This window comes from Somniosus microcephalus, chromosome 1, assembly GCF_052327205.1.
Source record: "Somniosus microcephalus isolate GS21.2 chromosome 1, FLI_Smic_1.0, whole genome shotgun sequence".
Taxonomy (NCBI): Eukaryota; Metazoa; Chordata; class Chondrichthyes; order Squaliformes; family Somniosidae; genus Somniosus; species Somniosus microcephalus.
Window position 1 is genome coordinate 409,686,925 of NC_140987.1, and position 12,661 is coordinate 409,699,585.

The 12,661-nt window shown below is 45.9% G+C and overlaps 1 protein-coding gene across 2 annotated transcripts in view; it reads left to right on the forward strand.

The window, feature by feature from the left end:
• Positions 1-12,661, forward strand: part of arhgap20b (Rho GTPase activating protein 20b) — a 182,694-nt gene that overhangs the window by 33,446 nt on the left and 136,587 nt on the right. The gene's annotated exons all lie outside the window — the stretch shown is intronic.

The window sequence follows — 12,661 nt, forward strand, 5'->3', positions numbered from 1 at the left end:
AAAAAGGCTAGTATAACGACTAAGACAGGAATCAAGTTTTATTTTTTTTTGCAGGGGGAATGATTTTGTGTTCATGAAGGTGAGGGATTTGGGGGGGCCTGTGCTTCACCTTCCTCTACACACTTTCTGCTCTTACATGCAGGAATATTTATGGTTACCTTCTTCAAGCGAGCCAAGGACTTCTGATTTCTGAGCCCTCCTCCACTTCTAGTCTGTTTTCTTGTCGTGTCTGCAGTCTTGTTGTGCATGCAGAGACGTATTCTCCAAATGTTGTAAACTAAAGAAGCACACGTAACTAAACAAGTGCACACATATGCTCAGCCTGCACCCATCCTGGGTGTCAGTAAGTGACTCTGTTGGGTTGTGTTATAGTGACTTGGGCCTCGATTTTCATTGAGCCATGGAGTCGGGATTGGAGGCGTGCAGGGGGTTAAATCCCCGAAATCGGAGGTCCTGACCCCATCCCGCCCCCAACCCGCCTCCATGCCAATTTCAAAGGATGCTGGTACCCGCCCCGCACTGGGACCCGCCTACCTGAGGCGGGAAGAGATTAGTGCCAATTAACAGCCTGTTAACAGGTAGTTAACAGGCAGTTTTTAGCCTAATCCCTATTTTTAAGTTTGAACTGTGGGAATCCCGATGGCGCCAAACCACGCCAAGTTGGATGAGTTGGGCCGTTGGGTTGAAGGGCTTGGAGGGGTTGAGATGTCGGTGTTCAGGTGAGTGATGTGTGCATGAGTGCAAAGGTAAGTGTGTTTGGTGTGTCTAAAGTGATTAAATAAGTTTTACATACATTTTCTTACCTTTTCAGCCTTCCTTCCTTTAGGTTCGGGGAGTCCCTCATCTCACCGGCACAGAAAGCAGAATGGCTGCGATCTGTCAAAAGTGACAGCCTGCAGCTTTCTGTGCAGGAGAGATTTCTAACTGTGTCTGTGAAGAAGGACTCATGTTAGAAGTAAGACTGTCAGTGTTTGACAGCTTCAAACAGCTGTGAAACACTGATATTTCATCTGTCAAAACGTCTTGACAGATGAAATTTCAGCCTGTGACGTCACCTGTTGCCGGGTGGCCCTTAATTGGCCTGCTGAGCCCGCTGGGCGGGCTCAACAAGGTCAATCAAGTGAAAATCGCGTGGATTGGCCGCATCTCGATGGAGGCGGAACTACAGCCCCGACTTCTGAGAGAAAATCACCCCCTTGATGTGTGAAGCCTTTGGAAAATGGTCAATATAACAAGGTTTTCAATTGTAAGTTGCAACTTGAATTTGTGCCCTGCTGAAGTATGCGTATACATGGGATGTTATGAAAGAGCTGTGAGGTTGTGTGGAGGCTTGGCATGGGCAAACAGTAAATGTGGAATAGGTTTACAGGCAACATTTTGTGGCATGCAATCCAGGGTGATATATTTGGTACATGGTACTGTTGAGTAACCTTACTTTGCCTGATGCTTTAAAGTATGCTTTCTTCTCTTGCACCTGTGCTCAGGCCCCACAGGAAGTATATGCTGTGCTGAGCCTGGCCATTACTTCCTGCCAGGCATATTGTATTGCTGTCTTCTGGGGAGGGTTCATTGGAGTGTCATACAGATAACTCTCCTGGCACCTACCTTACACAGCAGGACCTCCACTTCCCCAGCCTTTAAACAGAAGGTTTGGTGCTGTGCTGCTCACTCATTTGCCCGCAAACATTGTTTCATGCTTTTTATTTTGCTAGCCACTGAGTTCTTCCAGCTACAAACAGCCTTTGGAAAGCCTGAAATATAAACTTTAATTATTTGCAAACTATTCAAAGGCTAAGTAAATGCTTTCTCCCACATGTGGCCACTTACTTTAGGACACCTCTCTTTAATTTTCCCAGCAGCCTGATTTTTTGTCCCCTCTCTGGTGAGTTCCTGGCTACAGACACAAATAAGGCTGGGATACTTTATGTACCTGACTGACCTCGTAAAATAGACCTCATAAAATAGTGTTCCAGGCCCAGCTCTACTTTACTGGGACCATAATATCAACACTTTAATGCCAACTTTGTGCTTGTGAGCTCGTGGTCACTCAGAACAGTATTTGTGCATCTAACTTACATTGAGCTTTACCTTCAATCTATCCAATGCTAGATTTAAATGCAACTGTTTGATGTTTGCATAATATACACACTGTCAGGGCAAAAAACATTGGATGTTAGCGTACGGAAGTTATGTCTGAAAAATGATTTTAATCTCTGATAATCACATTTTAAAATATAATTCAACTGAGGCCTCAAATTGGCTGCCACACTTGCCTACAAAACAACAGTGACTACACTTCAAAAGTAATTCACTGGCTGCAAAGTGCTGTGGGATGTCTATGTGGCTCCAGTCCCACACCAATGTGGTTAACTCTTAGCCCTCCTTTAAAATGGCCGAGCAAGCCACCAAGTTGTATCAAACCAGGGCAACTAGGTATGGGAAATAAATTCTGGCCTTGCCAGTGATGCCCATATCCTGAGGATGAATAAAATAACGTTTTTTTCTTTAATTTCAGTAGGAGGATCCAGGTTTACATTTAAACTGCAAATATTCTAAGAAAGTTTCTCCTTGTGTTACCTTACCAATCCTATAGTGCAAGGGACAATATGGGTGTTGTCTATAACTTGGAACTAAGGTAGATATTTCAAAAAAATAGCGGACTCTATTTGCTCTTTCTCTCCTTCCCAATTGCATCCTCTCCGGAAGATGCAGATTCTGGCTAGAGTTCTGTTGTTGGTTGCGCATCAAGTACCTCATCAAAGTGCCCATTCTTCATATGTGAGCTTAGACAGTGCGTGTCCCCAGCAGGTTCCCATGGAGGGCATCACAGGAAAGGCTAATCCTGTTTTTACCTGAAGTCAGGACCATCTCCAGTGCTGGTAACTCAATGGGGTCGATTTTCAGTGTGCCGTGAGGCGGGCTTTTAGGCGTGCGGGGGGCTAAAATCCCAAATCCCTGTTCCTGGGACTAGGGACAGGGTCACTGGCAAGGTCTTTGGAAACTAAGCAGAGCCAGGCCTGGTTAGTACCTGGAGGGGTGACCATCAGGGAAGACCAGGTGCAGAAGGTCATGGAAGGAGCCCCGAGGAGGGGTGGTTGATGAGAAGGTCACAGAAGGAGCCCCGGGAGGGGTGGCTGGTGAGCAGGCCCGGGCGTTGGGCTGAAGATTGTCGGACAGGAGGAATGGCGGAAATGGAATGGCGGCGCGCACAGACGCAGCGGCTTTGCTTCTCCCAGGACAGTGCTATTTACGTTTAATGTTAAATATTATTTGTACTGGACTCATGGGAGCTTGCAAGATCACATTTTGTTGTTCATGTACTTGTGCAATATACAATGACAATAAAGTTGAATTATTATTATTATTATTATTAATAAATTCAGGGGTCCCGACACCATTCCGCCCAAAACCCGCCTCCATGTAAGCTTCAAAGGAAGCGGGTACCCGCCCCGCACTGGGACCTGCTGACCCGAGGCGGGAAGGGATTAGTGCCAATTAACTGCCTGTTAACAGGTCGTTAACAGGCAGTTTTTAGCCTAATCCCTATTTTGAAGGTTGTCGTGTGGGATTCCCGACGGCTCCAAACCACGCCAAGTTAGAGGAGGCGGGCCGTCGGGTTGAAGGACTTGGAGGGGTCGAGATGTTGGTGTTCAGGTGAGTGATGGGTGCATGAGTGCAAAGGTAAGTGTGTTTGGTGTGTCTAAAGTGTGTAAAGAAGTTTAAATTACCTGTACTTACCTTCCTTCCTCTAGGTTTCGGGAGTCCATCATTCAGCCGGCACAGAAAGCAGAATGGCCGCGATCTGTCAAAAGTGACAGCCTGCAGCTTTCAGTGCCGGCGAGATTTCTAACTGAGTCTGCGTAGAAAGACTCAGGTTAGAGGTAAGACTGTCAGTGTTTGACAGCTTCAAACAGCTGTGAAACATTGATATTTCATCTGTCAACACGTCTTGACAGATGAAATTTCAGTCTGTGACGTCACCTGTTGCCGGGTGGCCCTTAATTGGCCTGCTGAGCCCGCTGGGCAGGCTCAACAAGGTCAATCAAGTGAAAATCGTGTGGATTGGCCGCATCTCAATGGAGGCGGGACTACAACCCCAAAAGTTGTAGTCCCGCCTCCTTCCCGACTTCTGAATGAAAATCCAGCCCAATATCCCTCGTAACACTACTTGGCAAAACACTCCTGTTCTGATAAACCTCTGATGCACTGTGAGCAATGTGGGAGATCTGCTAGTAATATATTTAAAATGGTATTCCTATTGTGGAGGCATCACTTTTCATATGTCACAGTGAGACATCTCATTTCAGATGTCACACTTTGTTACAGACACAGAGGGCTGGATTTTCTCAATGGAGATGAGTTGGAGGCAGGACTGCTGCTTGTCATGTCAATGTCCCGCCTCCATCCTCGTCTGACCAACCAGAGGGATTTTCCCCTGATTGACCTTGTTAAGCCTGCCATGCGGGCTCAGCGGTCTAATTAGGGAGGAAGTCACTGACAGAGCGCATCAACGTCAGATGTGCTATCTGTCAAGACTTCTTGGAAGAAGAAATGTCAGCGTTTGACAGCTCTGTGAAGCTGTCAAACACTGACATTCTCTGCAGTTTGATGAGACCTTGTGTTCAGGACTCATCAAACCTTTCAACTTTGTCGATTTCAGATGGCTGTCGGTTCGGAGGTTCCAACAGCCAGTCTGTGAAATCAACAACGAGGATGTTGGGTCTCCCGATCCAGAGAGGATGAAGGCTGTAGGAAGAAAACAAGGTAAGTGAACAATTTTTTACACTTATCACTCACCTTACATGCTTACCACTCCACACTTGCACCCATCACTCACCTCTACACCTTACCTGGTGCCTCTGACCGCCACAGGCCTCCTCCACGTCTCCTCCAATCCGACGGGGTTCTTCGAGGTCAGGAAGCCTTCACATGTGAAAGTATTTAATGCCTTTCCCGCCTCCAGGAGATGGGACCCGAAGCAGCACATCTTCCTGCCTCCTGGCAAAAGTGCACGGAGGCGGGATGGGGGCGGGTTTGCCATCCGCCCCCACTTTCTGCTACTTTACCAGCAGTCCTGCCTCCATGCCCGCCTCCTCGGGGCTTGGAAAATCCAGCCCAGAATCTTAAAATGCTGAATACTTCCAAATTGCAGTCTGATAATCACAAGTACATTCCATTCTGCAATGTTCCTGACAACTGATTAATTGTGACTCTGTATACTTAACAACATTTAGACTCTGTGGCCTTATGGGGAATTAGGCCCACCTTTTAAGGAAAATATATTTTACATTACATGGTATAACACTCCTTTCCATCCAAGTTACTGTAAGCATTATCATAAAAGCATTGCATGTAGCATGTATTTTGTCAGTCACACTTAAAATGCCATATTTCCTATGTTACACATCAGGTGTCACACCTCTGTACGCAGGTTTCTCACAGCTGATTGGATTAAACATTGTGGGGGTGATTTTCATTCAGAAGTCGGGAAGGAGGCTGGACTACAACTTTCGGTGTTGTACTCCCGCCTCCATCGAGATGCGGCCAACCCACGCGATTTTAACTTGATTGACCTTGTTGAGCCCACCCAGCGGGCTCAGCAGGCCAATTAAGGGCCACCCGGCAACAGGTGATGTCACAGATTGATATTTCATCTATCAAGATGTTTTGACAAATGAAATATCAGTGTTTCACAGCTGTTTGAAGCTGTCAAACACTGACAGTCTTACTTCTAACCCGAGTCCTTCTACACAGACTCAGTTAGAAATCTCTCCAGACCAGAAAGCTGCAGGGTGTCACTTTTGACAATTCGCAACCGTTCTGCTTTCTGTGCTGGTTAGATGATGGACTCCCCGAACCTAAAGGAAGGAAGGCTGAAATGGTAAGAAAATGTATGTAAAACTTATTTATTCACTTTAGACACACCAAACACACTTACCTTTGCACTCATGCACCCATCACTCACCGACATCTTGACCCCTCCAAGTCCTTCAACCCGACGGCCCGACTCCTCTAACTTGGTGTGGCTTGGAGCCGTCGGGAATCCCACACTTCAACCTTCAAAATAGGGATTAGGCTAAAAACTGCCTGTTAACTACCTGTTAACAGGCAGTTAATTGGCACTAATCCCTTCCCGCCTCGGGTAGGTGGGTCCCAGTGCGGGGCGGGTACCCACCTCCTTTGAAACTTACATGGAGGCGGGTTGGGGGCGGGATGGTGTCGGGACCCCCGAATTGGGGACTTTAACCCCCCGCACGCCTCCAATCCCAACTCCACGGGTCAGTTAAAACTGAGGCCTTAATTCCTAAAACAGCCACAAATCACAACTGAACAGAAAGAGAACATACAAATCAGCAAGTAGCAAACAGGAATGAAAACCATCATTCATGAAGTTCATAGGAACAGCAGTGGACGATTCAGCCCCTCAAGCCTGTTCCGCCATTGAGTTAGATCATTCCAGCTTGCATTTCTTGCTGTGTAACTTCATTTGATTGGTCTGGGAGGGACCAAACCTTTCCCGAAACTGCAGTACCTGGCACAGAAAGTGAGAGAGAGATAAGCAGAAGAGCTCCCCCCCCCCCCCCCCCACCCCCCGAAGCCTCCTTGCAGGTTTTAATTGAGGAAGTCAGAGAAAGGAGCGAGGTCCTCTTCCCCACCACCAGCAAGAACGTCCCAAGGGCAACAATGGTCCAGGCCTGGACAAAGGTCATGGACAGGGTCAATGCCACCAGCATTACTCCCAGGACATATCTGCAATGCCAAAAGAAGTACAATGACCTCACATGAGAAGCAAGGGTGAGTGCATCTCTTCATCTCGCCACCTCTCTCAGCAGCACCTCACAAAACTCCTTTCAGCCCCTCCCCCACAACTCTCAACAATTCCCTCCCCTCCATCATATCCTTCAACTTCCTATCATACTGCAACACCTCTCTTTCTCACTACAAGTATACTCACCTTTTCCTTTGCTCTCCTCACACCACACACTAACACCATTCGGCCTCACATTCTATCACTTACACAATCACAAACTCCTCCCACCACTCCTTCCTCACTTCACATTGCACACACTTCCCTTTACATTCAGCTCATCCCTATTCCTCACGTCACCTTGCCTCTTCTACACCTCCGACACATGCACTATATGCACCAACCCGACACATCTCCACTTAAACAGCCACTCATTAACTCTCATCCTCTCGTTCTGCTGGACAAGATAGCACACAACATGAAGGAGAGGAACAAGACCAGGGGAGGATCATCCAACATAATTGCCCTAGTCCAGGAGGAGCATCGGGGAAGGCGAGGCTGGTGTCTTACATGAGCAGGATGTTTACATAGTATTTGTAACCCTTCATTCATCTCAGCAAAGATGCAGCAAGCTTCACTACTTCAACCTGCATTTTCTATTCCTCCAGGCTCCACATATTGGTCTGCTGCCACATTGGGTCCCTCCTCCCTCCTCCCTCCCGAGAAAGGACCCTTCCCAGACCTGACTTCTTCTGGCGTGCAGACTGCCTGATATTGCAGCAGCCGGGACCCGGTGGGCTGCCTCGGGGTCCTCGTTTACCACCCAAAGGCTGTCGCCTCTATGCTAACAAGGCCCGGCCCTCAAAATGGATTGGGCCTCCCATCGACTGTTGTGCAGCTGGTAGGTGCATTCCGCTAGCCACCCGATCACCACTCGGGGGTGTTGGGCGGAATCTACGCCAGTGTTTAACTGAGCCACACAGACCAGGCAATCTCCCATTGAATTCTCAGTTTGCTGACTTAGCTGATCTCATTCAGGACAGTGACGTGTTATGCTTTGTCTGGTTTAGGGGGGGAAAATTTGGACAATATTCCCATTCCTGACCAGTATCTACTGACCCCTGCTGGAAAGCACATGTGTGTTGATGTTGAGTGAGAATAGGATCAAGTGATTATAGAATGTGTCTTCCATGGTCCAGTAGCCAGCCAGCATGCTTTCTCTAGGCTGTAATGTTTCTTTCTTTCAGAGAAGTTGCTTTGGCATTCTTGCATCCATAGGTATTAAAGAAATTAACTTTGTATTTCATAACTTCTGTTTCTTTTAGTTTAATTTTATAGAATTGAAATTCACTTTGCATTATTAACAGCTATTAGATCTGTGCTACAAGATTCAGAGGAAGTTCAGTCGTCATAAGGTCGACATAATTTAGGAATAAAATCTCAGTTTAGTTTATATATCTGTCAAAATATAGAAATTGCCTGCAAGCCTACTTAAATTAGTGCATATGTTACTTCTAATCTGGTGAAGTCCATCCTGACTGAATTGTTTAGTGCTGTTGTGTTTGGCATGAGGCAGGGCATCTGGGAACCAGCAAGATGAATAGGGGCAAGAACCATCAATCCTTTGCAATCGGGCAGCTTAGGGACTTCCATTGGTGTATTCACAGTGGTTTTCACACCCACTGTCGACTGCTTTTCAGCAAAAGAGAGGAGTAAATTAGAACTATGGCCATGGAACTTTTATAAGGTGACTGAATGATTCCAGTTGGGCTCTAAGGAACAAATTTTCCTACAAGGCTCACATACCTGTAGGCTTTTGCTTACATAGTAACGGTCTCTACACCAAAAGTGACTCATTCATGAAGCACTTTGAGACATTTTGACAGCATGGTAAGGCATTATGAAAGTACAACCATTTCTTTTTTGACTGCTTCCAGAGCCTTGCCAATCTCTTCAGATATATATGGAATCTGACCACACCTCTTCTAGATTTTTGGATATTTTTGTCTGTTAAAAAGATTTTGGTCTTATCGGTAAAGACTACAAAAAGAATGTCGCAGTAATACTCTTAGGCATACAGATCAGAACATCCCACAGTAATACAAAAGCAAAATACTGCGGATGCTGGAAATCTGAAATAAAGACAGAAAATGCTGGAAATACTCAGCAGGACAGGCAGCATCTGTGGAGAGAGAAACAGAGTTAACGTTTCAGGTCGATGATCCTTCGTCAGAACTGGAAAAAGCTGGAGATCAAACAGGTTTTTAAGCAAGTGTAGGGGCAGGGAAAGGGGGGAGGGGAGGAAAGAACAAACGGGGAAGGTCTGTGATAGGATGGAAGGCAGGAGAGATTAAGAGGCATTGAGAGAGATTAATAGATGGTGCAAGACAAAAGGAAATGTCTTTCATTCTGCCAGTGCCACTTCATTTTATCGAGAGCCATCTTTTGTTTCTTAACTTGTCCCATTACCATCTCCCTTTGCCTTGCACCATCTCTTAATGTCAATTCCACCCTATCATAGACCTTCCCATTTGTTCTTTCCTCCCCTCCCCCTTTCCCTGCCCCAGCACTTGCTTAAAAACCTGTTCCATCTCTAGTTTTTCCCAGTTCTGATGAAGGGTTATCGACCTGAAACGTTAACTCTGTTTCTCTCTCCACAGATCCTGCCTGACCTGCTGAGTATTTCCAGCATTTTCTGCTTTTATTTCAGAACATCCCACGTTTGGTCTTCAGACTGTGCTGAGTTTGCGGATTTCAGCTGAGGCAGCAGCTGGAGCAGTTCAATTGGCTACAGAGTGAAAGATAAAATCAGCCCGAGTTCCTGCTCCTGAATGTTCTCCAGTTACCTCTGCTGAAAGGTACAACTGTGTGGACATTGGGTGACAATACAATCAAGCTCAGCTGTGATGTTCACTGTAGTTCAATAGCCAGCCAGCATTGTCATGGGGCCAGCACCAATGTATTCTTATTACTACCATAAGGACGAAAGCATGCAGAAACTTTCAGCTTCACAATGGATTCTTCTTCGGGTGGAAAGATGTTTTACTATCATACCAATTTCAATACATTTGTAATTAATCAGCACATATCGTGGAAACCCTCTTAAAATCTCAATTTTATTTGCCAGAGCAAGATTATCAGCTATGAATAGTAATTCTTCTGACCATTTTGTAAAGAATAATCAGTAACCAAACATGTTGAGGAGGGAAGAAAATTGAACATAAAAAAATGTCATCATTATAACTGCTCAACAGATAGATGCCAAGACTAGTGGTGCAATAATGTAGATCTAGCAACACTTGGCCTGGAACCCTGAGCAGCAATCAGTCCGTAAATGCAGGCAAACTGTCAATCTTGGCAGAATCCTAGCAAAGGAATATGACACATCCACTTACACCATAAACATTGTTAAAAGCAACAAGCTGTGTTTGTCACAGGGACCACAGGAGATGATCAAATTAATTAATGTATTCTCTTTCTGTTCTTTTTCTCTTTCTTTTATTTTTTTCTATATTTCTCTGTCTCTTCACAGGCCACCTGGCTGTAAGATTTTCAAGTAGTCTTGCCCTTTATCTTATTAGAGAGCAAAAGCATGTAAGAGACTACTGTGGAAGCAGGACTACCCCATCTCCATCCCAAAAGTGAAAATCTTCCATTAAAACAAGAGGACCTATACTTTAAATAAAGGGCTTTAACTAACATGATAATGACTACTGGGATAGACCTGCCTCCATAGTTGTCTCTTGCTTTCTCAGTGAGAGAAAGCAAGGGAAGTGTCGAATGTTTGAGCAGTCAGACTACTGTCCAGGCTTGTGGGAGATCTCGATCCTGAGCTGGGAAATTATGACTTCCTGTGTGCGACTCTTGCTGTGGGAGAGTCCATTGAGATTCAGAGTTTCAATGTCTCTTGGTTAATGGGTACCATTCAGACATTGCATATCATTTATTAGTTTTGTAATAGAGTTAGATGTTTGCATATTGAAGTAGAGCGAGACAGATGATTTACAGTAAAATCCACTCCACTTAACCAAAGTGTACATGAAGGATATACATCAGCAGCCCACTAGATAAATATTGTATGTAGTGAGTCCCCACTTGTATTCTGTTTATACTAAAGACATAGACAAAAAAAATGCTTTGCAAAAGTAGGTAACGAAGGAAAGAAAGAACTTGCATTTATACAGTGTCTTTCATTACCTCAGGACATCCCAAAGGGCTTTACAGCCAATGAAGTAATTTTGAAATGTAGTCACTGTTATAATGTAGGAAACACAGCAGCCAATTTGTGCTTAGCAAGGTCCCACAAACAACAATGCAACAAATGACCGGATCATCTGTTTTTAGGTGTTGGTTGAGGGAAAAATGTTAGTGAGGCCACCCCTGCTTTTCTTCAAATAATGCCATGGGATCTTTTAAAAAGTCCACTGAGAATCTCAATTTAATGTCTCATCTGAAAGACTCACTCAGTGAAGTGCCAGTCTAGATTACGTGCTCAAGTCTCTGGAATGGGGCTTGAACCAAACAACCTTCTGATCCAGAGACAGGAGGGCTACCACTGAGCCAAGGTTCAATGTAGGAAACTAAATAGGAGACAACTGAAGACATCAGAATGTTAGTGAAGATGTGAGGAAGTGCTGTTGACATAGCTGTGAATGCTGTGTCTGTTTTTGCTTAGATTAAGCTTTTTGTGTGGTCGTTTGTTTGGTGAACAATTTGCTATAGGTTGTGGTTGTAGGAGAACCAGCTGATTTGGGTTTGAATCCCCTATAAATTCTGGGACTGCTCACAGAACTGAAGGCATTTCAGTGACAATCACTGATGAGTATTAAATTACCGATTGAACAATGGAGTCCATGCATAAATCCCATTTAAGTCTACTGATGTGCCATCAATAACTCAAGGACAAGAAGTTAAAGGATTCAACTGAAGGCTTTTAATCGCTAAGAACATTGCACGTCATTCCACATCGGATTCGTCTGGCAGAATGACTCATACAGCTCTTGAGACCTTTATATGACAAAAGACAGGGGCGGAGCCAATACACACAATAGGGGAAAAGGGGGCGGTACACACAATACAATGCAGGTAAAACACAGGGGCTGATGAAGACATATATTTCATCACATTCACCACTTCTACAGATTTAGTCTGTCCGGGGGTGTGATAGTCCTTCCTGAACGTCGCAACAGTACCTCGGGTTCCGACCGGGAGTCCGTGGTGCCCTCCTGGGCATACCCATGTGCTGGGGGTGTTGCAGGTACTTCTGGGGGTGGTAAGGATCCCTCTGGGGATGGTGGAGGTTCTTCTGGGGGTGGTGAGGATGGGTCGTCGTCGCTTCCTGCCGAGGCGAGGTCCTTTATGGACACGGTGTCCTCACGCCCGTCGGCGTGCTTGACGTACGCGTACTGTGGGCTTGCGTGGAGTAGGTGTACTGCCTCCACGAGGGGATCCGTTTTGTGGCCCCTCACATGCTTCCGTAATAGGACTGTCCCTGGGGTGGAGAGCCACGAAGGTAGGGACACTCCCGAGGTTGATTTGTGGGGAAAAACAAACATCTTCTCGTGAGGAGTGGCGTTAGTAGCAGTACACAGTAGCGACCTTATCGAGTGGAGTACGTCTGGGAGGACCTCTTGCCAGCGGGAGGTAGGGAGGCCTTTAGACCTTAGTGCTAAGGTGACCGCCTTCCACACCGTCGCGTTCTCCCTCTCCACTTGCCCATTACCCCGGGGGTTATAACTAGTGGTCTGACTCGTGGCTATCCCCTTCAACAGCAGGTATTGGCGCAGTTCGTCGCTCATGAACGACGCCCCCCTGTCAGTGTGGATGTAGTTTGGCATGCCGAACGTGCAAAACAGGCTGCCGAGGCACTTGATGACCGTGGCACTGGTCATGTCTGGGCAGGGGTAGGCGAAT